Here is a 27,094-nt window from a genome sequence, read left to right on the forward strand (position 1 = left end):
ATTATTTGCTATGATATAATTGCGGGGGAGGGGGAATGATAATGTAAAATTCAATAAAACAAACAAACAAAAAACTGCTGGAAATGAATGGAGAGCAAGTGCTGGCACAGACTCACACAGTCTCTAATTCAAAACTATGATGAGTCTAGTATGCATCGTATAGAACTAAGGCATCTAGTTGTATTTCCCAAGTCAAACATGCCAATACAGTGGTGCCTCGCAAGACGAAATTAATTCGTTCCGCAAGTTTTTTCTTGCGAGTTTTTCGTCTTGCGATGCACGGTTTCCCATAGGAATGCATTGAAAATCAATTAATGCGTTCCTATGGAAACCGCATTCAGACCAGGTCCGGGGACAGTCTGTCCCCCGACCTCTTCTGAAGGCTGGGGGGGACGACAAGGGCTTTTCTTCCCACCCCCAGCATTTTAAAAAACCCCGGGACAGCGGAGGACTTCTCCACTGTCCGGGGCGATCTTAAAATGCTGGCGGGCGGCATTTTAAAATCGCCCGGGACAGCGGAGGACTTCTCCGCTGTCCCGGGCGATGTAAAAGCCCCTGGGAAGGCAGGCAGGGGGGACAAAGACTTTTGCCCCCCGCCCGCCTTCAGAAGAGGTCCTGGACCTCTTCTGAAGGCGGGCGGGGGGCGAAAGTCTTCGCCCCCCCCCCGCCTGCCTTCAAAAGCCGTCCGGGACAGCGGAGAAACGCGCTGCCTTTCTCCGCTCTCCCGGGAAGGCAGGCAGGGGGGAGCAAAGACTTTCGCCCCCCGCCCGCCTTCAGAAGAGGTCCTGGACCTCTTCTGAAGGCGGGCGGGGGGCGAAAGTCTTTGCCCCCCCCCGCCTGCCTTCAAAAGCCGTCCGGGACAGCGGAGAAACGCGCTGCCTTTCTCCGCTCTCCCGGGAAGGCAGGCAGGGGGGAGCAAAGACTTTCGCCCCCCGTCCGCCTTCAGAAGAGGTCCAGGACCTCTTCTGAAGGAGGGCGGGGGGCGAAAGTCTTTGCTCCCCCCTGCCTGCCTTCAAAAGCCGTCCGCGATAGCGGGAAGCGCTTCCCTGCTATCCCGGACTGCTTTTAAAATGCTGGCGGTGGGGAGCAAAGCCTTTCGGCCCCCGCCGGCCTTCCTGGACCTCTTCTGAAGGCCGGAGGGGGGGGGAAGGCTTTGCTCCCCACCACCACCATTTAAAAGAGGTCCCCGGAGATTTCCCTATGGGCTTTCTTCTTGCGAAGCAAGCCCATAGGGAAATTCGTCTTGCGAAGCGCCTCCAAAACAGAAAACCCTTTCGTCTTGCGGGTTTTCCGTCTTGCGAGGCATTCGTCTTGCGGGGTACCACTGTATATCTAACCTTCTGTCTGTCCTCTTGGATTCACTATGGTTCATCTACGCTTACTTCCTGTAACAGTTTCTCTATTGGGTCATTTTTTTCTATTTACATTGGTCACTAAAGCCAATGAGTCTGTTATCCAAGCAGCCGCAGCAACGTCAAGCCATAGGGATGGGACACCACAAAAATGTTCTGTCCTTGGCTTCAGCAGTCATCTTCAGTGTGAATGGTGTTTTTTTTCTTTTTCTTTTACAATGACCGCTCCCCGCTTAAAATGGGGGGCGCCCTTTGCGTGGACGCGTGCAGCCCCTAGATCTGGAGCGGCTCCAACAGCATAGGCTTGGCTTTGCCTTCCCTCAGGTGGGATACCTGGAGGTCTCCACCTACCTCAGTCAGTTGTCCAATCCCACCTGGGGGAAGCGTTGCCAAGGAGACCAGGCCAGGTAGGGGAGGGATTACCTGCCCACACAATAGAGGGAGGATCTTACCTAGGAATCCACACTTGGCTCCAGAGCCAATGGTGTTTTTTTTCTTTTTCTTTTACAAACCCCACAATTTATGCACTTAAGACAACACTTTCTTGTAGGAATCCATTATTTTGAATAAGCTGAAACACTGAGAATATTGAAACTTGGGGTGGTAGTCAACTAAGGTTTACTCAGAGTAGACCTACTGGAATTGATGGACCTAACGATGTTCACTATTTTCAATGGGACTGCGGTGAGGGAAAATTAGCTGAATACCACCAGTGGTTTTCTGCAGTGCTAAAATGTTGCTTGTTGGAAGGAATTCACCACATAAAACCTTCAATGCATAAAATCTAACATTCTCTTTCATAAAGAAGCATGGCTGGGAAATGGTGGGGCACTTGATACTTTATGGGGCAAGCATCTTTTGGTGTTCACAGTGGTACATGCCATTAACATTTGTGGCACTGAATGTTTGTTATTCTGCAGTGGACACATGTCAATTCACTTGCTCATTATTCAACTCTGTACATGAACAAAGGCCACTCCCAAACTGGGCATTTACTGAGCTACATTTCTCCCCACTCCCTCTTCATGGGGCACCTGCATGAAGTCATCAACAAAACATCTGCATGAGGAACAGATCAGATCCCCAAGGAGTGCTACAGACCAAAAGCCAGGGTTTCAAACAGTTTATTTCCTGAGCATCACAAACAAATCAGTGTTCACTTGCTCTATTAAGAGGTCTTTGTCATCTAATCCTATATAGCCACATGTGAACGCACTTCTCATTCCATGCTATTTAACAGAAATATCAATTTTCTACCAACATGCAGTGGACTGTTCTATAAATTGTCAGCAATCCACATCTTATGTAATAGTCCCTCGTGAAAGTGTTCACAATACAGTTTATCTGGCATTGTCAGTGGAACCCATCTGTGTCTAATTCCATCCCTTGTTTTCAATTTGTTCAGGAATGATCTTTTCAAACATCATGGTGTGAAAGTCTACCACTAGTTTCCAAAATGGGCTGACCTCATTTGTCTGCCTTCAATGCATTTCATATTCCTGAAAGAATTCCCAACGACCTAATTTTCCCAGTAAGCCATGTATAAGCATTGACTAACAAGTTTCCAACATTCCATTTTGGGGCAAAGTGATTATCTTGTTGATGCTAAGCCCATAAGCTCCTGAATGACATCACCCAATGGTTTCATATGTGTGCTAATTAGCATAGAATGTAATCTTGGGGGACACCATATAGCTCAATTAACCATGGTATCAAACTGTAGTCCCTCAACCCTCTAAGTAAGACAAGTACCAATGTAAACTGGTCCCTCCAAACTCCTTCCCAGTCAGCTAATCCAGAACCACCTGTCTAGTTACAGGTATAGCTCATCAACAAAGACAACCTAATCATTCTATGTCCCATAACCAGACTTTAAACTAGATTGAAATTGATCTAGATAATCTGCCTCATATGGACCCAATACACTCAAAATTGTAATAAACAATTTTGTGCATGACAAAGATAGAAAGTGATTCAGGTCTATGCCAGGGATGAAGAACCTGTGGTCCTCCAAATGTTGTATTATAACTTACTTAGAAAAAAACAAAACCAGAAAAGGGGGTGAGAACAGGATATAAATTCAGGCATCCACAAAAACAAACATGAGCTTCAATCTGGATAGCTCAGCGGCGTGGTGGTGAAAGGAGCATGGTGCTAACTACACAGGTTGCAGGCTTGATCCCTGTATGGAACAGCTGCATATTCCCTGCACTGCAGGGGGTTGGACTAAATGAACCTCAGGGTCCCTTCCAACTCTATGAGTCTATGAAAAAAACATTTTGCTTCACCACAGGTCTATACCAGGGATGAAGAATCAGTGGTCCTTCAGATAGTAAGCGTTGAACTACACCATACAGTATTCAATGGGGGAAAGGCTTAAATCCAGGCACACATAAAAATAAAAAAGGTGTCACTGCATTCCAAAATGTGAGTATTTTTGGTCTTTGTTGCAACAGATCAACAGAATTATTTAATGCATGTTTACTTAGAAATAAGTCCCACTTTGACATTTGCACAGTCACAGTCCTATGGTCACAGTCCTGTAGATTTGCTATGGTCTAGAGTTCACTTCAACAGCTGCCCTAAGTACTGGCAGATTATACATGTACATGCGTGTGGAGGTAAAATACATAACTGTAAACAAGGCGACAAAAAAGGCGATGAGATGCAAGCAGTACACTCTATGACATTTCTGGGCAAAATTTACATATATCAAGTTCAAGCTACCTAGAAATGTCACTGACTCTGCTTCTCACATTTCTTAGCCTTCTGCCCCTACTGCTTACATAAATTTTTCTTTATTCCCATATATAGACATGCCAAATGAGGATATGCATCATATATCTAATGATGTAGGGTCCAGGTCACAAAAGCTTATACTACAACAATGTTGTTGGTCTTTTAGGACCACAAGACTCTTTGTTTTTAGAAGAAAACAGTATAAACAAATATATTGATTTAACTCAAAATGCTGGCAGTCAGTATAAAATACTTGAAGGGTACCAGAGGCCATTGTACCTAAGGGTGGATTCCACAGTGCAAGTTCATCCCATGCTTTTAGAAACACAGGCTGTGTCCATAGAAAATGGATACAGCCAAGCACATCTGACTATATCCAACCCTCCTTAGGCTGCACACACCCTACAACTTGAAAGCACAATCTTTGACTCAAAGAATTCTGGGCACTGTAGTTTGCCTCTCACAAAGTCAGAACTCCCAGCAACCATTAAACTACAATGCCCATAATTTTCTGAGGGGGAAATGTACTTCCAATGTGATTTCAAGACCTACTGTGTACACAAACGTATATGGAAAGTGTTTTATGAACACAACATAATAATAGCCCTGACTGCAACGGCGCACTCCCACACATAATATCCAGCAATTGGGAATTTACAATGTGGGTAAAACTGCAGTCCTATATCACCTTTCCTGGGAACAAGTCACAGTGAACTGATAGAGTCTTACTTCTGAGTAAGCAAGCATAAATTTATACTGGATAACCTGTGGGCCTCCAGATGCCTTGGTCAGGGATGATGGGAATTGTAGTCCATGGGTCATGCTGGCTGGGGAGGATGGGAGTAGGAGTCGAACAACATTTGGAAGGCTGCAAGACAGCCACCCTTGGTGTGTATAGAAAAAGGCAGCATTCCCAAACCTGGGACTAAAACTCCCATCAGCCCCAGCCAGCACCACTTTAAACAGTCTCTGGAGTAAGCACCATTTAACCCAGCGAGCTTAGTTCAAAGCAAACATGCATGAGATTCCATTCAAAATACTGAATAGTTACCTTCCCTGAAGTGGAGTTTTTGGGGGTCAGGCAAAGAGAAACCTGTAAAGGAACAAAGTCTGCTCAGCCTGCAAACAGCTACGCAAACTCTACTGTGGAGGTTCCCACATTTTCTATCTTCAGGCCCACTTAAGGTGGCTGGAAGTTACTGAGGCCCACTAGTCAGAAAATGGTGGTGTGGACCTAGTTTCAAAATGGTGGCAGCTGCAGAGCTTGGCATAATTAGCTGACATCACTGTCTACTGATCTTTGGAAATAGCTAGATTCTTTCCCATAGTGCTTTCCCTATGGAAACAAATTTCCTACCTTAGTTTTCCACAAGTGCCAACATTTGTTCTGGAGGTAATGTGATTAAGCTTTTTTTCTTCCCATCACCACATGTCTCTCAGTAGGTTTACTAATTTCCTATCATTTCTTCTCCCATTTGTCTTTCCCACTCTACTAGTACCTTATCCTCCCCGCCCCACTCCAAAAAACCACTGCCAGTTTCTTTCATTCTTCTTTTCTGGTGCTTTTACATTTCCTTCCTCCTCTTACAACACCTTTCCTCTCTTATGCCTTTCCTTTGTATGCCAGTTTAATGTAACCTTTTATCTCTTTTTCCAGTTTCCTTCAACACCTCCTCTGGCCCTTTCGCTTCAGAGAAGAGCAACCTCCTTTCCCTCTTCCTACACTGAGCTCTGCCTCTTAGCCACTTTTACTCATAATACATTAAGTTCCTGGGTCTGGCATTGTTACAACCAAAATAAAAATATAATAAAGACACTTACTGTTGCTGGCCGCTACTTTGATAGCCCTCTTGCTCTAAGAATAAGGGAACCGTCACACATCAGTGCAAACTCAGAAAAGTCACAGAGTGCAAATGCAAGCACCTAATTGGCCCAGATGCAACTATAAACACCTGATTGGCAGGGCAGCTCTTTCCACAACTGCAACCCATAAGTTTACATTACTTAATGGGCCCTGATTAGGGAACAGAAGGATATAAATGGATAAATGCAAAAGGCCCACGAAGCCCTCCAGCCCTATTTAATTTTTCTTACCTAATTGTGAGCTATTTTGTTTTTTTACAAAAAAATAAAATAAATCCCTTTGGAGATGGGGGTGGGAACTGCTCTCCATAGTTATTTTTTTCTGATTGGCTGTGATCTGCACACAGCAGACTGGCCACCACAAGAGAAAGATAGACAAAGAGAAACAACTCCAGGAAGTCTCTCAGACTTCTCAGTGAGTGGACATTTAAGGATATGCGTGTGGAGCACAGGAGGGAGGGGGAACTATGGCTTTGGGGGAACAAGCACAAGAGAGGTAGTTCCTCTGTGGCATTATTGATAACCTATTGTTGGTTATCTACAACTTTGCAGGGAACAGCAACGAGGTACCGGAGGACAGAAGCGTGGGCATCATGCAGCCCACCATGGCCCTTATGTCAGCTTGCTGCTAACAGGTGTCACCTTGCTGCTAACAGGTGGAGGACACTGTCCCATTGACAGGTGTTGAAGTAAGAGTCCACTGCCAATCCGGTTAGGTTCTGTACATCTTGTTCTTCACCTGCTTGGGACAGTTGCTGCCAATTGGGGCAAATAATACTGAACTAGATGGACTACAGGTTCAACTCCATAAGATGCATTACATAAAGCACTAATTAGAGAAAAGGGAATTATGGTTTCCTTGTACTGTTTATCTCTTAGAGCAGGGGTCAGCAAACTTTTTCAGCAGGGGGCCGGTCCATTGTCCCTCAGACCTTGTGGGGGGCCGGACCATATTTTGAAAAAATGTATATGAACGAATTCCTATGCCCCACAAATAACCCAGAGATGCATTTTAAATAAAAGGACACATTCTACTCATGTAAAAACAAGCTGATTCCCAGACCATCTGCGGGCTGGATTTAGAAGGCGACTGGGCCGGATCCTGCTCCCAGGCCTTAGTTTGCCTACTCATATCTTAGAGCACCATTCTATACCTACTTATGTGGGAGTAATCGCTGTTAACTACAGTGCCATTTATTTCCAAGTGAACATGCACCGGGTGTTAGGCATCTAGTTTTCAACAGAATGTTTATTTCTCTTCCTCAATATTTATTTTTTTTCATTAACATTTAATTAGCTCCTGTTTAATCAGGCTAGCATCCTTCGTGTCCCACAAGCAAAGCAGCAATAATGCTTTACATGTATTTTAAAAGAAGCATTTGAATTGTATCCCAATTTCTTTTAAAAGATATATTCTCCTTTTAAAGCATTCTTTGTTTAAACAGGCCCTTGTTTCAAAATTCAAAGCTGAGGTGTTCCTTGTTTCTGAGTTACTGGAGATGGGTTCAGGTCAGTGAAGAGTTTAAAAAAATAAAATGCAAGCTCATCCAGAAGTAATCTCCAAATGCTCCTGGTAATGTAAGATGCTGAAAACAAAAACAAAACCCTGTTCTCATTGAAAATATTCTGTAGGCAGCATCCACTGCACTGTGCTACATGGTGGCCCCGAGACAGGCTAGGACAGGGTGGAAGCTTTCTGGTTTTTGAATTGCCAAAGGTGGCCTCAGCTCAGTAACAAAATACAATGCAAGCTCATCTAGTTTCCAAATGCTTCCAGTAAGGGGTGCAAAAAGGTATAAAACAAAAACAAAAACAAAAAACCTGTTCTAACTGAAAATATTCTGTAGGCAGCTTCTATCACACCATGGTGCATCCTGGGCCCCAAGACAGGCTAGGACATAGTGGAAGTTTTCTTGTTTCTGAATTGCTGGAGGTGGACACAGTTCAGTGAAGAGTTTAACAAAACACAATGTAAGTTCATCTAGTTGTCTTGCCATTTCCAACTGCTTCCAGTCAAGGAAGATGCAAGAACTTCCTGTTCTAACTGAACATATTCTGTAGGCGGCTTCCATCAGGAGGACCAGGCTAGAAAAGCCAGCTGATTCTACAGGTCACAAACCAGTGGTTAAAGCTAAGGGAAGTGAACTGTCCAAGTGAATTGACTGAAGGGTCCAGCTTTTAATAGCTAGGCCCCCTCAGAAATGGTCTTATACCAGATCAGGCCATTTCCCCATCTGTCTATTTAACTGGCAGCAACTATCTCAAATGTGTCAAGCAAGCAGAGGTCCTGCCCATTGACTCTACCTGACACTTTAAGCTGAACCTGGGACTCTGTATGCAAAGCATAAGCTCTGCCATTCAGCTATGGCCCCTGCCCTCACTTTGCTGGTTCAGCTGGTGTACCTGCAATAGAATAACATGCACAGAAATTAAATTAATCCCGGGTGGATTTTTAAACTCTGCATAACAATAAACAGAATAAGGGCCAGTTAGAGAGGACTGGGGTAGGACACAATTGCTTGCCAACCTGTTGGCCAGCACTGTTCTATAGCTTCAACCTGCAGCCATACATGTAGGTAAAGTACCAAATGTGCCCGCACCTCTGGAAGATGACAAGATGCACACAGAGTTAGCAAGGCAGCATGTGACTCTGGGGAGAATGAAGGTTGTAGAAGGCAAGAATGGGAACAGTGAACTGGGCTGTGATTACAAGAGCATTTGAACATGATCTGTCTCTGCCATTCAGGTTGTGCTGGGCGAGGATCTTCAAATATCCCTAGTAAGTGTTAAAATGTTTAACTTCCTTAAACTTTCCTGCCCATTTCCAGACAATCTGAGTATACATCTGCTGGTCAATGTGATGTCTCTGAGCATGTCTGTGACCATCTCCAGTTTAACTTGTATCTGGTTGTTATTCGAAATATGGGACCCATTGACCTCTTCCTCCTTTGCAACTCCCAAAGATGTAGGACAATCAGCCCATCTAAGCTCAGACTGGCAGCAACTCTCATTCATTCATTGGTCATTTATATACTGCTTTTTGGCCCAAAGGCTTCCAAAGCAATGAACAGGTTGAAAACAAAAGGAAATACGATAAAACCACATTAAATACAAAAGCAAAAGTGCAAATAAATCAGTAAAAACATATAATGTGTGTGTATATATATATGTGTGTGTGATATTATATTATATTATATTATATTATATTATATTATATTAGCCTGGGTCTTTCCCAGTCCTACCTGAAGATGCCAGGGATTGAATTTGGGACCTTCTGCATGCAAATCAGATGCTCTTCCACTAAGTTAAGGTCCTTCCCCACAACAGCTTATGCCATACGATTCAAACTTCACAGGAACTGAAAGTGGCCAGTTGAGGACAAGTGGAATGGAATTCAAGCCATTACTGGAATTCTAATTTGAGACGACTCTAGAGAAGAACTTAACAGCTCTTTGCTTGTCCTCTTGGGCCTGACGCTTGACAACGCTTGACAGGAAATGAGCTTGAAAGGTTCAGAGGCAGGTCACAGAGCTGTATCCCTGCCAGCTGCTCAGATGACCCTAGCAGTGTGTTTTGAGAAACCTGATACACTTGCTTATTATTAAAGCCTTTTTTCCTTGGAGAAGTCACGTCTAACACTGGGTTCTACCAGACACATGGCTAGCCTATTACATCCTCCCCCCCCCCGTCACATTCTTCTCAAGTGACACTTGTTATATGACCTAAGACTGGAACAACGTGAAAAATCCCGTGTTGCAACACAAGGCTGAATGTGCAAGGAGCATCTTGTTTACAGGAATGCTCATGCCTTGTTTGCCTTGCAGCATTTGTTGTGCCAATCCTTCAGACCACCTCCCCTGAGGAACCAAAACCAGAGCTGGAAATTCCTGATGTCTGAGATCCTGAATTCTGGAAGGCACAATTAAGCCGGGAAATAGTGTCCAAGGCGGAGCTGATGAAATGTGGAAGGTACATTTGAGTGGACACAGTACTTTGCATTCCAGTTCACTATTTAAAAGTGTCCTCCATACTTATGCTCCATTCTAAACAGGTGATTTTGCTGGCAGTGGTATTTCTTAGAAGCAGGAAACATATCAAATCAGATTGCCTTATGCAGATTCTTTTTTTCCTTTTGGCAAGGATGCCCAATAAATATTGCTGCACACAGTACTTCCCCCCCCCCCCAGAAAAATAGGTGCTGGTACACACCAAAAAGTTGCTACAGTAGGTGCCACACTTTTTAACAACAAAAAGAGGTGCCAGTACTGCGTACCCTTGAGTACCCCCTGACAGAAAAACACTGGTTGCACGCTACCCTAATATCCAAGTGTGATGGGGTTCAGTTTCCTTGGAATGAGGGTCAGCGGACTGTGGTGGCTTTATGATGTATTGTTTATTTACAGATATATACAACCTGACCCTATGATGGAAGAGCTCACAGGATCAATGCCCCAATAAGGTTTTGCATCTCCCATAGCCACAGCCTTGGATTCAAGCAGACGTCAAGCATGCCTCTCACTCTCAATCTTCTGCCGGCTCCTAGCCCAGCTCTCTCTCACAACTCCATTATCCTTCTAACTACCAGCCAGGTGAAGGACAGGGCACACCCATTTGCCCTCCGACACAGCTACTTCCTTTGTTACCCTAACGGCCCATACTTAGGGGCCATTAATTTATCAAGAAACTTGCCTGGCTCCTTCAACAATGCAATCTCAGAACACTATCTTCTTAAATTAAGGTTGTATGTGCACCAGCATGTGTCCCACTAGAACAAGGGGAATATTATAAGAGCAGCCCTGTATGATTAGGCCAAAGCTCCACCTAGTTCAGCATCCTGTTTCCAACAGTGAACAGCTCTGCCTTCAACAAGCACCCAAGCAAGAAGACATGAAAGTGACAGCCCTCCCCAATTGTTTCCTCCTTCCCAGATCGATATTCAGAGACATACTTGGTTGGGCCATCACTACTGATAGTCATAGCTCTCCTCTTCCTGAATTTGTTTGCATGCACAGGTAATATCTCTGCAATGTTCACCCACTGGATATGAGAATCTTTCGCCCCCCCCCCCCCATGTGCAACTAGAGCTACAGAAGCAGCACAGAATCAGAGTGTATAGACAGTGCCAGAAATATGCCATGGATTTCTTTTAATTACATATTTAAATATTATTTTGCTGATTTTATTTTTCTTTGTTAGATTTGTTCATTTCCCTACCCTTTCCAGTTTAGCCCTTGGCTTTTCATGAGGTGCCAAAGCATTGTACATGAAGATTAAGTTGCACATGTATGACTCTGTTTTCATGTTGTTGTTCTTTAATTTCTTCCAGCTCATGGCTATCTTGTAGGGACCCCAGCTTACCTTGCAGATGCCTCCAGATCCCTCAAAGGCCCCAGCACATTATTCAGCATTCATATGAATCTTTTGCACACCTCTAGTGTTTGTTCCTTTAAGGGTAAGAGTTGTGTTTGTTGATTTACACTTATTTAATTATCAATTGCTGTTTGTGTATTACTTCCAAAAAACCGAATAAACTTTTAAAGAAAGAAATAATTTAAGCTTCTTGAAATGTTCATACACTAAATTCAACTAAAGTGTAACTTATTATTATTTTAACCAGCAAAGTAACCCTTATCTGCTCTTTTTTTGTCGCTGTAGAATAAAGCAAATATATCGTTTTATATAAACTACAGCAAATGGCTGGTAGAGACTGCTCACTGGTCATTAATAAGCAGGAGTGAAGGAAGAAAAGGCAGAGGAACCATTGCCAGTCTGGCAGCGGGGAATGCAGAGATAGCCCCTGTGGGCATTATGCATTTCCCTGGTAGAAGAACTGCCAGTGGCGCCCAAATTGAGAATCCACACACTAATTCTGTGACCTTCTCATCCAGTGATGAAAGCAGCAACAGTGACACTGACTCCCAGTAATTATGTGATTAAGCCACGGAGAAGAGGACCGGAGTCACATGCTTTTCAAGGATTTTATAGTGAGCTATAGTGTGTGTTCCTTATGCAAATACATTAGATGCTCCAGTTCAGATTTTACTAATGATGGGGCATAGCTTTCATAGTTCTGGGGGGTTTTCTTCTTCAGGTTAACATGGGGTGGGGGTATTTAACATAGGGTGGGACCCTGTGCACCAGTCCTGCTTTGCACTTTCCTTGAGTGCTTTTGCCTGTCTGGCATGTGTTCTTGAACAGTGATGATGTCTCTTACTTGCCTGGATGTAGATATCTGCCCGTGTGTGCTTGCGCACACATTGCACACATGTGTACACACATTAATCTCCAAATTTTATATGGGCGGAATAAGGCCTACTGTACAAAGGTAAGAGCCACATCCATTGTCCCACTCATTTTTTCCTCTAGCCCCAACCACTACTGGCACACAGCCCAGGAGGTACCATAAGCTTCCACCCCTGTTCTAGAACAAAGATCCAAAAAAAGAATGATATGAACTAATGCCAGTGTACTGGAAGAAGCAAAGATCACCAGTGTCCAAGCAATGATTCTTCAACATCAACTTCATGGGATTGGTCATGTTGTGCAGATGGCCGATTATCATCTTCCAAAGCAACTACTCTATTCCGAACTTAAAAATGGAAAGCGTAATGCTGGTGGTCAACAAAAGAGATTTAAAGACTCTCTCAAGGCAAATCTTTTAAAAATGTAATATAAACACCGACAATTGGAAAACACTGGCATGCGAGCTCTCCAATTGGAGAACAGCCTGTACCAAAGGTGGTCATGGAATTTGAAGACGCTCAAATTCAGGACGATAGGGAGAAACGTGCTAAGAGGAAGGCACGTTTGGTAAACCCTCAGCACGATCAACTCCCACCCGGAAACCTACATCCTCACTGTGGAAGGATGTGTGGATCCAGAATTGGCCTCCACAGTCACTTATGGACTCACTGTTAAAATCGTGTTCATGGAAGACAATCTTACTCAGCTACAAGTGATCGTCAAAGAAGAGGATTATTAGAAGTTTTAACATTAAACAGACATCTCTTAATAACAATAAAAAGCCAGAGAAAAGTTGATTTGGGAGAGTCTCTAAAATTCCCTCGCAGATGTTCTTCAAATCCTGGTCTCTCAGCCTCCACAGGCACACAACTAAGGGAATATAAAACACTGTGCTTCAGGATTTCAAGCCAGTATTGAACTATTCTTAAAATCCTTATTTGGAGTCTTGTTTGCCAAATCTAACACCTCATGGCGGTTGCATTCCTCTGCAGCTGACCCAGGCACTGAAACCTGTGGAATTTTGTCAGAGGCTTGGAGTAAATGACGATGCATCTTTGCCATGGCATTGCCACAAATACATGTCTATTAAAAAAATTTACTGAGATTAGCATAGGGTAGACGTAAGAGTCCTTTCAGGCAGGGGTTTATTGTGGAATTGTTGCTCCTCATGCCCACAAGTCTCTTCTTGTTTTTTGTTTTTGCAGTGTCCACATGACATCATCATCAAAATACTGGTCCCTTACTGCTGCAAAAATCTGGTAAGTAAAAATAACTCTTTACACAAATCTGCAACCACTGCTGGTGTGGAAAAACATTTGCACAAGAGAATAGCAAGGAATATAATGACTGGGGGAAAATGAGATGTGTGGAAATGTGCATACAGAAAAACTGCATCTAAATGAGCCAATTGCGATGGAAGGTTTCCATCTGGAAGCTCCCTTAGTATAGGCAGAAGTCTGAAGAGTGACTTCATGGGGAAAGTGCTCACTTTGTAAGGTCAATATATCAAGCTGGGAAATATCCCAGGGAAAGATCCATGAAAGCGTAAGTATTGATGTGGAGAGCTACATCTTAACTAAATGTAGCAACCACTGGACACCCATCTATTTCCATCTTTCATTATATGAATCCATTCCACAGCCCCTGTAGAAGAGATTCTGTTGGATAAAGCATAATACCATAGCCAGTGAGGTGGTGTTAACAGAAGCCAAAATTGTCATTCATTGTATCAATAATTTTAGTTCTCTTGCAGTCTTGTGCAAGTTTACTCATAAATACTAAGTCCCATGATGTTCAATGGATATGTAGCAGGGAAGGGAAGCTTTGGCTCTCCAGATGTTAAAAAAGGTAAGGTAAAGGACCCCTAACAGTTAAGTCCAGTCACTAACAACTCTGGGGTTGCGGCGCTCATTTCACTTTATTGGCAGAGGGAGCGGATGTTTGTACGCAGACAGTTTTTTCCAGGCCAGCATGACTAAGCCGCTTCTGGTGAAACCAGAGCAGTGCACGGAAATGCTGTTTACCTTCCCACCAGAGCGGTACCTATTTATCTACTTGCACTTTGACGTGCTTTCAAATTGCTAGGTTGGCAGGAGCTGGGACCGAACAACGGGAGCTCGACTTTACCCCTGGAGGCACATATTTGAATTTGTACATGAAGAGCAACTTTGGTCTTTCCCATTCATACCAGCAGATGTCCCCTTTTATGTTTGTCTTCATCTTCTAATTTGTTGCTTCTCTTGTGCCAATTACCGTAAGTGCTGGCAGGGCATGAGCACAGACAGCTGTATGCACACCTGGTTGTTGCTTTTAAAAATAAAATTCCCTGCCTATGAAGTGTGCAAAAGTACACAAGAGGCATTTGTAAATTCTCAGGATGCACTTTGGCACTTTTCTGGTTTTGTGCGAATTTGAGGGAGGGAGGGAGGGAGGGAGGGAGGGAGGGAGGGAGGGAGGGAGGGAGAGCGCACATTTTGCATGGGGATCCTGATTCTGGCCCCCACGCAAGTTGGTGGAACATGCATAAGCCTATTACGCCTTCATTCTGCCCTCTTCTGGGTCCTAAAGGCCCCGCGCATCAGCAGTCACACATAAATTGGATGTGCACAAAATGGTCATCATCTGTATATATGGTGGTCAGCAAAGCTGGAAATAGTTATGAGCACAGCCAGAAAAGAAATGAAAGTATTGAGGAAGCGGGCATGGAAAGGGAAGTATCATAAAGGGGCAAATGATCTGCCTACTCAAAAACCCACTGAAGCAAGTCATCTATGACTCTGAGCAGTTTGGAACCTGACCTACCCCCAATTTATTGGATTATCCCCATATCAGGTAAACCCAAATTTACAAAGGGAAAAACATTGAGATTGTGTTGTTTGAGTTAACTTCATGCAGACTACACAAATTAACTGGGGATGCAGACAGCTGCAAACACAATAAAATCCCATGTAGACAAGCCCATGGTTAGGTGAGCCTCAATTTCTCTTGGGTTCTCTGCAAAGGCACGTGGCTCTCCATTTCATTAATTAAATGGTTAATCAGAATCACCAGCTTCTTGACTCAGTGACACCCCACCCTGGGCCAGCCTCTTATTTTGAAGGTTGGGCTGTCCTGCAATGCTTCTTGAACTAGTCTCTCATAATCACAAGTAGCATTCTGCGTCTGGTGCAATCCACCCTAGAAAGGGCACTTTTCAGGTCAGGAAAAGAATGGAGCACAGAAGGTGGGTCTGGCTTTGTGGTAGAATCAGCTCCACAGGGAAGCTGCCCTTTTTTAAAGTCACATTTGAATAGAAGAACGATATGTAGCAAGGAAACAGGACCTGGAATAAATAAGCACAAAGCACATTTCCTAGAAAAATGTGTTTAAGTACAGGTTGTAATCTTATGTGTGGTCTGACCTTTAAAGTTAGAGCACCCATGGTGGATGAAGAAAATAATCTAACTGACCAAGGAAGAGTACAATAATTGCACAATAAATTACCTATATGTTAGGAAGGATTCTTCCTAAGAGGACAAGCTGCCCCAATCCCACAAGGAATGAAAAAAGCTTAGGTTATGTTGTTTCTTCTTGCCAAAGCAACAAAAGGAGCTAAACAAAAATGCAAACTATTTTAATTGATCCCGCCTGGCTCCCTGGGGGATGATGTGTTCCTCGGCTTGCAGACAACAGAACCAAGGAAGTTGTCCCATATTCATCTGCCGATTGTCTACTCAGAAACGTGGAATGCACTGAGCACTAGCAAAAATGAGATCAGAGATTGGCTTGGAAGCATCTGAAGACAAATGCCTGCAAACTGGAGTCTCATACAGTAGTGCAGAGGCCAGGGAATCTCATTTTACTGTGGATTAGCTCTTTAAATCAATTGCTTTTCTTTTTCTTTATGAAGTGTTAGCTATGTGTATGTCATTGTGCACGCATTAGAAAAACCAGAAGAAAACTAATGCACGTGAGGGCTCCCAAGATGATGGAAGGAGGCCAAAGGAACAGGAATGAAGAAAATAATAAATCAATTATTATTTCCAAGTATTTGTACATGCTCAAAGATGAATACTTTTACACCAAGTTAGAGCAGCTGTAATTGACATTCTAGAACGGGCTGCACAACCAGTGATCCAAGCATGGATCGTGAGGTGTTTAGCAACCCCCACTTCCATGTTTGCAATCCTAGGCAGGCAGCAAAAAGCAGACAGTTTATCATGCCCCTTGTATGCCACAACCTATGCAAGTCTATTCTATAGAGCAGGGGTGGCTTTCCAGATGTTGTTGAATTCCAGCTTCCATCATCCCTGACTATTAGCCATGCTGGCTGGAGCTAATGGGAGTTGGAGTGCAGTTACTTTTAATTATTTATATAGTTAAATACAATAATCAAGTACTAGGCTGTTAAAAATACTAGTGCTTAACAGAAAGATGTAGTTCAATAAAACTATACCGTTACTATTAATAACTACCCTCCTATCCTATACAATCTACTGCTAGTATGCCCTGCTATCCTATACAATGGAAGATGCACTCTTCCATTGTCTCCTGAGACAGACGGGTGCCATTTACGGTAACTTTTCCTATACATATTCCAATAGTTAAATAGCCTCACTCTGTCTAATAGTAGGACCAATGCTGCCAACAAAGTCCAGCCTTTATTTGCAGAAAATGATCTAACTGGGAATTAGCATCCTCAAACATTTTGCAAACCTGTAATAAGGGATTGGTCCCTACTAAAGACTGGAAAGCCAAACTCAAGCAAAGCTTGAAACACAGAGGAAGTGAGAAAGGAAGCTTGTGGGTATTTGTTTCTTCTCCCTCTCCCTCCACCCCACTACAGCCAAGAAATAAAGAGAACTAGCTTTAGCCAGGTTGTGTTACTGAGGGCTCACCCAGACTTCTTTTCATGCCCCCTCTCTAAGCACAGGTCTGTGGAAAACCCAAATTGCCGTTTGTTCCATTTCAGTGTTAAGGAGCAGGGGAAATGCCAGAAAAGAGCACTCAGACATGGCACTTTAAAGCGCAGGCCTGTGCCTAGAATGTAAGGCAAAAGGTACGTGTGGGTGAGCCCTGGATCACCACACCCCCTACACACACACACACACACATTAAACAGAGCAAATTAATACAGAGATGAGTGCCTCTGAGGGTACAAAAGTGCTTTCTCCTAATCAGGGTGTGCGCACTCCCTATTCCTTGAGTCCTGACGAGTCGGTTCGTAGTAACTAGCAAAGTTAAGATGGTAATTCCCTACCTCAGATGCTTCAGAGATTATTGGAATGGCATCTTGTTCCTCATGTTGCTGCTTGAGGCCAATGAGCAATATAAAAGCCAGGAGTTCTGTGAAACTTAACTGCGAAATGTGGACTCCTGTCCAATCAGCAGCCACACTGTCTTCCCCAGGAGGAGATAAGAGGAGTACTCACTCTTTTCTGCCGAGTCGTCCTTCCCCAAGAGCAGGTAACAGGAGCAATATATTCACATGAAGAGCAGAATAACTCACTGTCCACCAGCAGTAGCTGGGAACAATTCCTTACATCCTGCTAGGAACTGACTGATGCTTAACCATGGCCGATAAGTGCTCTTTTCATGCCTGCATATGTGATCACTGTACATAGCATGGCTGATGGCCAGGGAGTGAACATCACTGGGTCCCATTGTACATGCATGCATTGGAAAATGTCTCCAATTTATGGGATGTTCATGCACTTGCTGAAAGTGCATTTTCCCACTCTCTTCTTTGGGCGAGGAACTGCTTTCTTCCCAGGTGTGCAGCTTGATGCTTACTGAATAAGGGACCAGAAGTAGCATTTCTGAACATGAATAGCTTGCATTGTGGAGAAAACAGCTACACATGCAACATGGCTCTAAATGTGTTCATTTAGAAGCATGTTCAGGATTTAAGCATGGGGATTGACTAGACCAAGACATTTTGTCTGTACAGCAGCTGGCACATTGGTGTGTTAAATAAATATTAAGTAGTTATAATTGGGATGAATGTATACTCTGTGTTCCCTTCATCTACTTGGAATCCAGAATATTTCTTTTCTATGGCTCTAGAACCGGGGGAGATGTTGCTTTCTGCATTCATTTCACACATGGAAGTTTTTTGTTCTCCAGCCTGAGCCTTGTTTTAAGCAGTTAATCATAATCATTTTTCCTGTTTTGTTTGTTTAGCTACAGGATGTTTAAGATTCCTTTCTTCTTTTGCTCTTTCTGCAGCTGCTCTTATTGTTTTGCATGTGTCTCTGCTGTCTTGCGGTAGCTTTCTAGGCATTTCACAACAGGATGAAGATCACCCCCCCCCAAATAAAGATTTTTGTTGTTTAGTTGTTTAGTCATGTCCGACTCTTTGTGACCCCATGGATCAGAGCACACCAGGCACTCCTGTCTTCCACTGCCTCCTGCAGTTTGGTCAAACTCATGCTGGTAGCTTCGAGAATACTATCCAACCATCTCGTCCTTTGTCTTTCCCAACATCAGGGTCTTTTCTAGGGAGTCTTCTCTTCTCATGAGGTGGCCAAAGTATTGGAGCCTCAGCTTCAGGATCTGTCCTTCCAGTGAGCACTCAGGGCTGATTTCCTTAAGAATGGATAGGTTTGATCTTCTTGCAGTCCATGGGACTCTCAAGAGTCTCCTCCAGCACCATAATTCAAAAGCATCAATTCTTCGGCGATCAGCCTTCTTTATGGTCCAGCTCTCACTTCCATACATCACTACTGGGAAAACCATAGCTTTAATTATATGGACCTTTGTTGGCAAGGTGATGTCTCTGCTTTTTAAGATGCTGTCTAGGTTTGTCATTGCTTTTCTCCCAAGAAGCAGGTGGAAATAAAGATTAGAAAATGGCAAAACAATGAGGGCGGAATCACAATAAACTAGATTCATTTCTGAGATTGGAAGTCCTCTCTTGACTCTTCTTTTTTTTAATTGGGTTTTATAAACAAGAATAATGTTATACAAACAAGTTTACCAAGTTTTCTCATGTCATTTGTATGTCAGAAAGACAGCATAATAAATGTGGAAAAATATCTACATCATATGTTTTATTATTAGTGGCCAGTGTATAAGCTCTTGGTTTATGGTCCAGCAGCTCTATAAGGCTACCTATCAAAGTGTTAAGCTGAACCATTTCCTTGAGAAATGACCAAGCACAAAACTGGACATTCAGCAAAGACCCAGATTCAGGAACCCAGATTGCTACAAACAGCCTTAAAAAATAGAGGGGGAGGACATACTTTGGAGGGAAAAGCAGAAAGTGTGTCCTGCTCTGCTTCCCCCACCCTTGCTTTTCAGATGTCACAGACAGACCAGTTTCAGGCTATTGACGAATAACCAGTCATCTCTCAACCAAATGTGGTCTGGACCAACTAGCCAATTGGCTTTTCCTGGAATGAAAAAACAGCAATGCTCTCTTTTTTTTGCCAGGGTCAGGAGAGAGATACAAACCTTTGGCAGCATAAAAATGTACCCTGCTCTGCCTCCTTCCATACATGTTTTTTTCCACCTGATAGCAGATAGTAAAATGGTACTGACGCCTTTTTGTGTTGAAGCTGTGCAAACACATACACATGTGCTACAAAAAACAAACAAGGGAGCACAGCAACCAGAGTGCCATCAGAAAACAGCATGGAGGATGAATTTGAAACAAGCATAGCAAATATTCTTTGTCTTATATTTTAGATTGTTCCAGTGCTATTTTTCTAACATCTCCCTTTTTCTCTTATAATGGCAATGGTGCCCACCTGAGAAGTGCCAGAAATGAGTTCCAGCGAGTCCCTGCTGGAAAAAAAGCCCTTGATTAATTCATGAAACAAGTAAATGTAAATATGCATCGGTATAGACCATGTAAAAGGTCCTTTCTGACCAAAAGGTGGCAGTGTTGCTCTCCCCTCTAACTCTAGGCAAGGGGGAATGTAAAAATGTCACTATCTAGTTATAGAAATATACTTTTCAGACCTACAATAAGGTTAATACGACTGTTTCATGCAATCAGCATTATACTTTTTAAAATCTGGGCATGATTTGAATTCAGAAGTGGCAGTAGGAAAATATCCTAGTCAACACATACAAGCCACTATGCAATTTATCATTTACTGTCTGCTGCTATTTGCCAACTCCCCTAAAACTGGCTTTTTGGGGGGGTTGGTATTTATGTATTTATGGAATTTGTTGTGTGGCATTCTGCAAGAGAATGGCTTACTGAAGAATGATTCAGTTGAAACAATATTTTCTCTAATTAGGAAGAAGAACATGTTGGCTTTTGCAGTAATTACTGTACATTCTTTATCAATTATTCCTTGGAAAATCAGATTGTGACCACTTTACCCTGAAACAATATTTGCAAAGTAGGATGAATCAGGGTGTTGAATCATGATCTAAAACATCTCTTGTATGATCTAAAACATCTCTTGGATAAATCACAAGACTTGCTCAAGGTGCCAAAAACTACAGAAATGGCATCATGACATTTACAAAAATGAGAAAGCCCTGATTTCCAAACACCTAATCCTATGCAAACTTTCTAAAGTTAGCAAGGCAAAGTTCAACAGAGAAGAAGGGCTCATTTTTAGTCCCTGTCAAATGCTGAAGGTTACAGTTTCACACAATCCCCAACCAGCTTTGGCCTTTCCTTCTAATCCAGAATTATCTCCACCTAGAATGTTTCCCTTTATTTGTATAGTCTTGGTTGCCTCCCTTTAAGCCTTAGTTTCCTGTTTATTAATTGCCTACCATGCAAAAGCAGCAGAGAATCTGGAAGCAGCAATCCCTGTGCTCACTTATTGCCATGTGAATGGATGCTTTGAATATATCATTCCACATGGCTTTTCAAGACATGTCTGTGTGTCATGCCAACAAGCACCAGCCTCTGAAATAGTGCAATCATGTTGTCAAGATGTGCCATATGATGGTTGAGCACACACAGGGTCCTCCTATGCCACTCTGCCCCTGAACTCCCCCACAACCCCCCATGCAGGTTCTCATAGCTGAGCCAAGATAAGCCGCTTGACTTTCCAAAGATGGCTGACCTCTCATATCAACACAACACATCAGCCACCTTCATCCCTCGGCATAGGAATGATTTTTACAATATTATCTTATCTGGAAAGGTTTTGCATTACTTGTGTCTCTGCTGGCTCCCCCCCCCCCCCAAAAAAAAAAAAACCTGTACTGCTTCTGGGCTCTTCCTAGAAGTTTGAGAGCTTTTCTATACATGCATTATGCAGAAAGAAAGGGTACAATTCTCAGCTCCATCACCATACTGCAGGTAAGGAGGTCATATTTTCTATAATAAACAAGGGAGTGGTTTGTTACAGAACTTTCCATCACGTGCTATATGGAAGAAGTGTGTGTGATTGTTTGAACGTGTTTGCAAGGGTGAAAATTAGAAAATGTGACATCCACCTTCAGTCTGAAGTTGTACTAGCCATATTTGTACCTCCTTCTTCCATGTAATGTGCAGTAGACCAGATGTGTGGCTCTCTTAGGTGCCAGAGGTTCTTTCCGTTTGTAGACTCTGTGCTTGTTGCTTAATTCATAGCACGTTTTAGCCACCGCTGACACCATGTCACTTTAAATAGTCTGGCTTTTTTAGATGTTTTAATTCTACTGTCTCTGCCTCTATAAACATGATTGTTTCCTCCTGATGAAATCAAGTGCCTCTCAGACAGGAAGTGTTCCCATTCCACTATGGGTTCATTGTGACCTCTCTTTGAAGCCTATTTTCCAAGTCATCAAAACAACTTTAAAAGATGCATTTGAAACAAGTTTCTTTTAAACTTTTCCCAAAGCACAGTTCTCTGTAAAATCTGCATGTGGGTATGCTGACAGTTGGTGACTGTGGTGGGCTGATGCACACAACCAGTTCGCCCAATAGAAAAGAATGCTGACCTTTCCCCCCCCCCAAAAAAAATAGTCAAAATGTAATGTTATTAATTGGCCTTAAATCTGGCTATATATACACTCTGAAAGAGGTACGGTAATACCCCTGCTGAATCATTATTGTATTTATGAGGATGAGGAACCGAACCCTTGCCTTACCTCCTTTGTGCGCCAAGGCAGAATTTTTATATACAAGGCCAGTAGTAATAAATACGTTATTATTTTTCAAAAAAGAAACTCTGTAATAATACAGCTGTTGGGGAAGGTGATCACAATGATGATGTTTGTGACACGGCCAATGTGTTTAGTAGCTGGAGTTTATATAGGGAAGGAGGAGTCACCTATCATCACATCATTTATCAGGCTGTTTATTGCCTTGGGTGACACATGTGCTTGTTTAGTTAGCGCTGGTGTGCAGCCTAGATTATTTCTTTGGCTCTGGCTCTAGAGCAGAAAAAGCAAAATGTCTCAATTTTCAAAATAACCATATGGAGTAACTAAGGCCCAGGTGTATGTGTTTACACACACCCATACATGTATGTGTGCATTTTAAGTCCTATTTCCCTTGTTTTATTGCTTTTCTTTATCTTTCTAATGTTCATAGGTGTTTACTACAGCAATGTACAGAGAGATGCACAGTTGCTTTTTTGATTGATTAGCTCTATTGTGAGGGTTACCTTATCCCACACTTCCTTCAACTACAAGGTAATCTAGAATCAAGGGTGGCACTGTGCTCTAAACCACTGAGTCCCTTGGGCTTGCTGATATGAAGGTCGGCAGTCTGAATCCGTGCGATGGGGTGAGCTTCCGTTGCTCTGTCCCAGCTTCTGCCAACCTAGCAGTTCAAAAGCACACCAGTGGAAGTAGATAAATAGGTACCCCTGGGGTGTGAAGGTAAATAGAGTTTCTGTACGCTCTGGCTTCCGTTGCACCATAAGTGGTATAGCTGGTATACCATAAGTGGTATACCATAAGTGGTATAGCCGTTGCACCATAAGTGGTATAGCTGGTATACCATAAGTGGTATACCATAAGTGGTATAGCTGGAAAGAAAGGGTACAATTCTGTCTGTGGACAAACGCTGGCTCCCTCAGCTTGAAGCGAGATGAGCACCATACCCCATAGATGCCTTTGACTGGACTTAACCGTCCAGGGGTCAATTACCTTTACCTTTTACCTTACTTTTACCTAATATGGAATCATAGAATTGTGGAGTTGGAAGGACCCCAAAGGAATCACAGCTAAAGAATCACAGAGAGGAGACCATCCAACCTCTGTTTAACCTTGCACCCACCCACATACATGAAGGTAAGTTCACCACCTTCTACTATCAAACAGCTCTTACCACCAGAAACCTCTTCCTAATGCTTAGTCAGAATCTCGTTTCTTGTTGGTTGAATCCATTGGTTCATTGTTCTTTTTGCTAAGGAACAGCAAAAAACAATCTTGCCCCATCTTCCATGGGAAAGCCCTTAAGATATTTTAAAATGGCTATCATTTCACCTCTCAGTCTTCTCCAGACTAAACAGACCCAACTCCCTTAACCAGGAGCAACACATTTCCCCAGAACTGTCATATGGTTTTGTATGGAGGTAATAAATGCCACTTAAGAGTGCTGCTGTTTGAGTAATGGGCAATAAGAAATCTCTTCCACATTCATTTGCATAGGAAATAAAAGGATGCTATACCGTGTCAAACTTGTCTCTTCTGGAAGTTCCTTGTATAACTCTTCTATGATAGCTAAGTCTTTCTGCTAAGGCCACATCCCACACAGCATTAAACCAGAGCCATGGGTCTTTCTGATTGATTTTTCCATTGCTGGGCTATCACCAGGCATGCTGCAGTCAGGGAAAAAAAACAACCATTAATACTTTAAAATCCTTAAGACAACTTGAGGTAAAGTCCAGTGTGAGGAGTGTTAATGCTGGATTAGGCTGCAGAGGTTGTTTAGTGGTAATAGAAATAGCCGTGAAAACACTGATCCAAAATTTTTGTACAATAATACATTCCAACTATACATGCATATCACATCCAGTCTTCCCACAGCTTTTTCAACACAGAACTTTAGCTAGTCTTATTGATGTCCAATAGCACTGAAAAAAATTGAATCAACTAAAAACAAATAAAATATGCTAGGTGACAGGTATAGTAATTAGCAATATATTTTGTTCCCTGACAGCAAACACATTTTTCCTGATTTACTAAACTGCAGAGAACGCTTTGATTTCCTTGGTTCTGTCTTTACCGGAACATCAGTAATCATAACTTTTCTTTTGTAAGGTACTAAATAGTGGCAAATCCTTACAATTCCTATGTAGCTGTCATTTTAAGTACACTCACTTGGGAGTCCCAAATGAACGCAGTAGGGCTTACTTTTGAGGAAATCTGCATAGGATTGGGCCTTGCATTTTGTAGGTCCCTGGCAATTTTCACAGAGCATTTGTCACCTTTCCCTGAAATATATTTTTGTCTGAAAGAATATGCTAAAAGGGTGGGGAACCTTTTTGGCCAGGTGTATGTCCCCACCCCTTATATTCAATACCGGAACGACATATCCACTTGAAGTGAAAAATGGCATCCAGCTACTTGTGTGTCTGCAAGGCATCACCACAAATGGTGGGTGGGGCAGATTTGGGAAGTAACTCTACCCTGGATCATCTGTTCATGGCATTAAGGGATTTTCAATTAACAAATCTAGCTCTACCAAAAGCCAGATCTGAAGAGAGATTTTGTGTGTGTGTGTTTTCCAACCCAGAATCTCTGAGGGCACTTAGTGGAGAGGCAGAAGCAACAGCAAAACATGTAGATTAGAAAATACTGCTGTCCTGACCCAGCAAGGGCAGAAGTTCAGACTCCCAGGATTTATACCAGGCCTGGCCAATCCATAGGCTACACACTGCCTGCCAATTGCAGTGAGTGATCTTGCATACCCCTATTTCACTCTGCGCCTGAAGATGACTCTGAGGTCTGAGAGCACAGTCCCAGGAAGTTGTCACTACGCTATATCCCAGCCTCCAGCATGCTAAGGAGTCTCACCCCAGAGTTTCCATGTTAGCTTCAGCAGTGAAGGAGCAGCAGTTTGACAGGAAGAAATTAAGCAGGCACTGCTTTTCCTGGCATGCACACAAATTGAGGGAGAAACCTTCACCTGCTTAATTTCTGTGTGTCAGGCTGCTGTTATAAAGGCATAGCTGCAGAGCCAGTAAAAAAAAGTTGGCAACCCCATATGGGATGAAGGGGGGAGGGTGAAATGCACAAGCCAAAGCCTGGGAGTGTCTGACAAAGGGTGCCTGAAATTAAACAGATCTGGGAAATTCCATCCCTTGACGTCCCGCAAATGAAAAACAAAAAAACAAAATAAAATACAAAGATCATATCATAATTAAACTGGTAAAAGGGGAGCAAAGAGCAATTCTGCTGGAGTTTGCCACTTTAGTTGGTATTTTTGGAACATATTAGGAGCACTTCCATGTTGGTGTTGTACTGTATTGTCTTCTGGGGAAAAAATACAAAATGGAGCAGGGGTATTTGTGACATACTAAGTGGTATTGAGTTCAAGTTGCATCAAGCAATAGGAAACAACAATAGGAAAAGAACATTTTGGGGCTTTTCAGTTTACAGAATAAAAGGAGGTAAAACCAGGGCATGATAGTAGTTTAACAAATGATTCATGGTGTGGGGAAAGTGGGTAGAAAACCATTTTTCTTCCTCTCTCATAATACTAGGAGTGGTAGTCAACTAAATTCTACTCAGACCAGACCCATTTAAATCAATGAACCTAAATTAGTCATGACCATTAACCTGAATGGGTCCACTCTGGGTAGGATTCATGGCGAGTACCACCCTAGGACTCCAGGCCTTGCAGATGAAAGATTGAGAATGCTGCAGCTTAGTCGCAGAGCATCTGCTTTGTATGCAGATTTCCCCAGGTTCAGTCATCTGCAGGTATGACTGGGAGGGTCCCAGCCAGTCAGTGCAGACAATACTGAGTTAGACAGATGGACCAATGGCCTGACTCAGTATTAGGCAGCGTAACATGTTCCTAACGTTGGAAGATTCAGGATACACGAAAGGAAGTACTTTTCCATCGAAGGACTCCACCAAGCACTATTTAAAATATTGGAAGAACATTACAAGCACTTTCTCTATTCTTGGCCAGGAGAGTATGTGTGACTTTTATAATCCATATTAGTCATGAGCTTGAAACTTTGATTTGAAACTTTCATCATTATCCAGATTCTAGAATAAAAAAAATATTTGGGCCCTAATCCAGAGGACTGCAGGAACAGTGGACGGCTTCATGGGTGCTCAGCGCATGTGGAGAAACAGTGCAGATCGCAGAGTGTCAAGATGCAAAGGGATCCCTGAAGCATAAACCACGGAGCAATGCAGCTCATCTCTGCTGGGTCTTGCCCCCATGAAGCAGTTGCCGAGACTGAAGATCCTCGCCTCCTCAAAGCTGCCTAGGTCCTCTCCTCTCCAGGGTTTTTTCTAAGCAGTCTTAGACTGCACCTGCACAAAGCTAACTTCGCAGACTCTTCATGCCTCTCCTGGTTCTGGGAGACAAAGGGACAGAGGAGCTTGTTGCAGCAGGAGAGGGAGGCACCTATGCCTCTTCCCCAGCTGAACTCATCTCTTCCTCTTAGCCTCCCTTTTCTCTTGCACCAGCCAGTGTAGTGTAGTGGTTAAGAGCGGTAGTCTCGTAATCTGGTGAACCGGGTTCGCGTCTCTGCTCCTCCACATGCAGCTACTGGGTGACCTTGGGCCAGTCACACTTCTCTGAAGTCTCTCAGCCTCACTCACCTCACAGAGTGTTTGTTGTGGGGAAGGAAGGGAAAGGAGAATGTTAGCCGCTTTGAGACCCCTTAGGGATATCAAATCCAAACTCCTCCTCCTCTTCTTCTTCTTCTTCTTCTTCTTCTTCTTCTTCTTCTTCTTCTTGATTCTAGATTTCTCTCTGCCACAGACTCTCTGAGCTCACTAAATCCTGTTACCTCTTCAGCTTTTGACAGCTCATCCTCCCAGTCTTC

General features: G+C 43.1%; 2 long non-coding RNA genes across 4 annotated transcripts in view; one reads left to right on the forward strand and one right to left on the reverse strand.

Annotated features, from left to right (window-relative positions):
- The window catches only part of LOC308583602, a 62,504-nt gene that overhangs the window by 16,764 nt on the left and 18,646 nt on the right, over positions 1-27,094 (reverse strand). The window contains exons 3-5 of one of the 3 annotated variants that reach the window (XR_014006290.1): positions 23,753-23,902; positions 5,913-5,946; positions 5,143-5,184 (exon numbers count right to left, since the gene is read on the reverse strand). This is a non-coding gene — a long non-coding RNA (uncharacterized lncRNA). The remainder of the gene's footprint in view (positions 1-5,142; positions 5,185-5,912; positions 5,947-23,752; positions 23,903-27,094) is intronic. The other 2 variants (XR_014006291.1, XR_014006292.1) reach the window with 2 other exon arrangements.
- On the forward strand, positions 9,201-11,471 carry LOC308584147. The gene is made up of 3 exons (XR_014006548.1): positions 9,201-9,923; positions 10,358-10,543; positions 11,299-11,471. It is a non-coding gene; the product is annotated as an uncharacterized lncRNA (long non-coding RNA).

The sequence above is a fragment of the Podarcis bocagei genome, assembly GCF_964188305.1.
Source record: "Podarcis bocagei genome assembly, chromosome: 1".
In the NCBI taxonomy this organism is placed as follows: domain Eukaryota; kingdom Metazoa; phylum Chordata; class Lepidosauria; order Squamata; family Lacertidae; genus Podarcis; species Podarcis bocagei.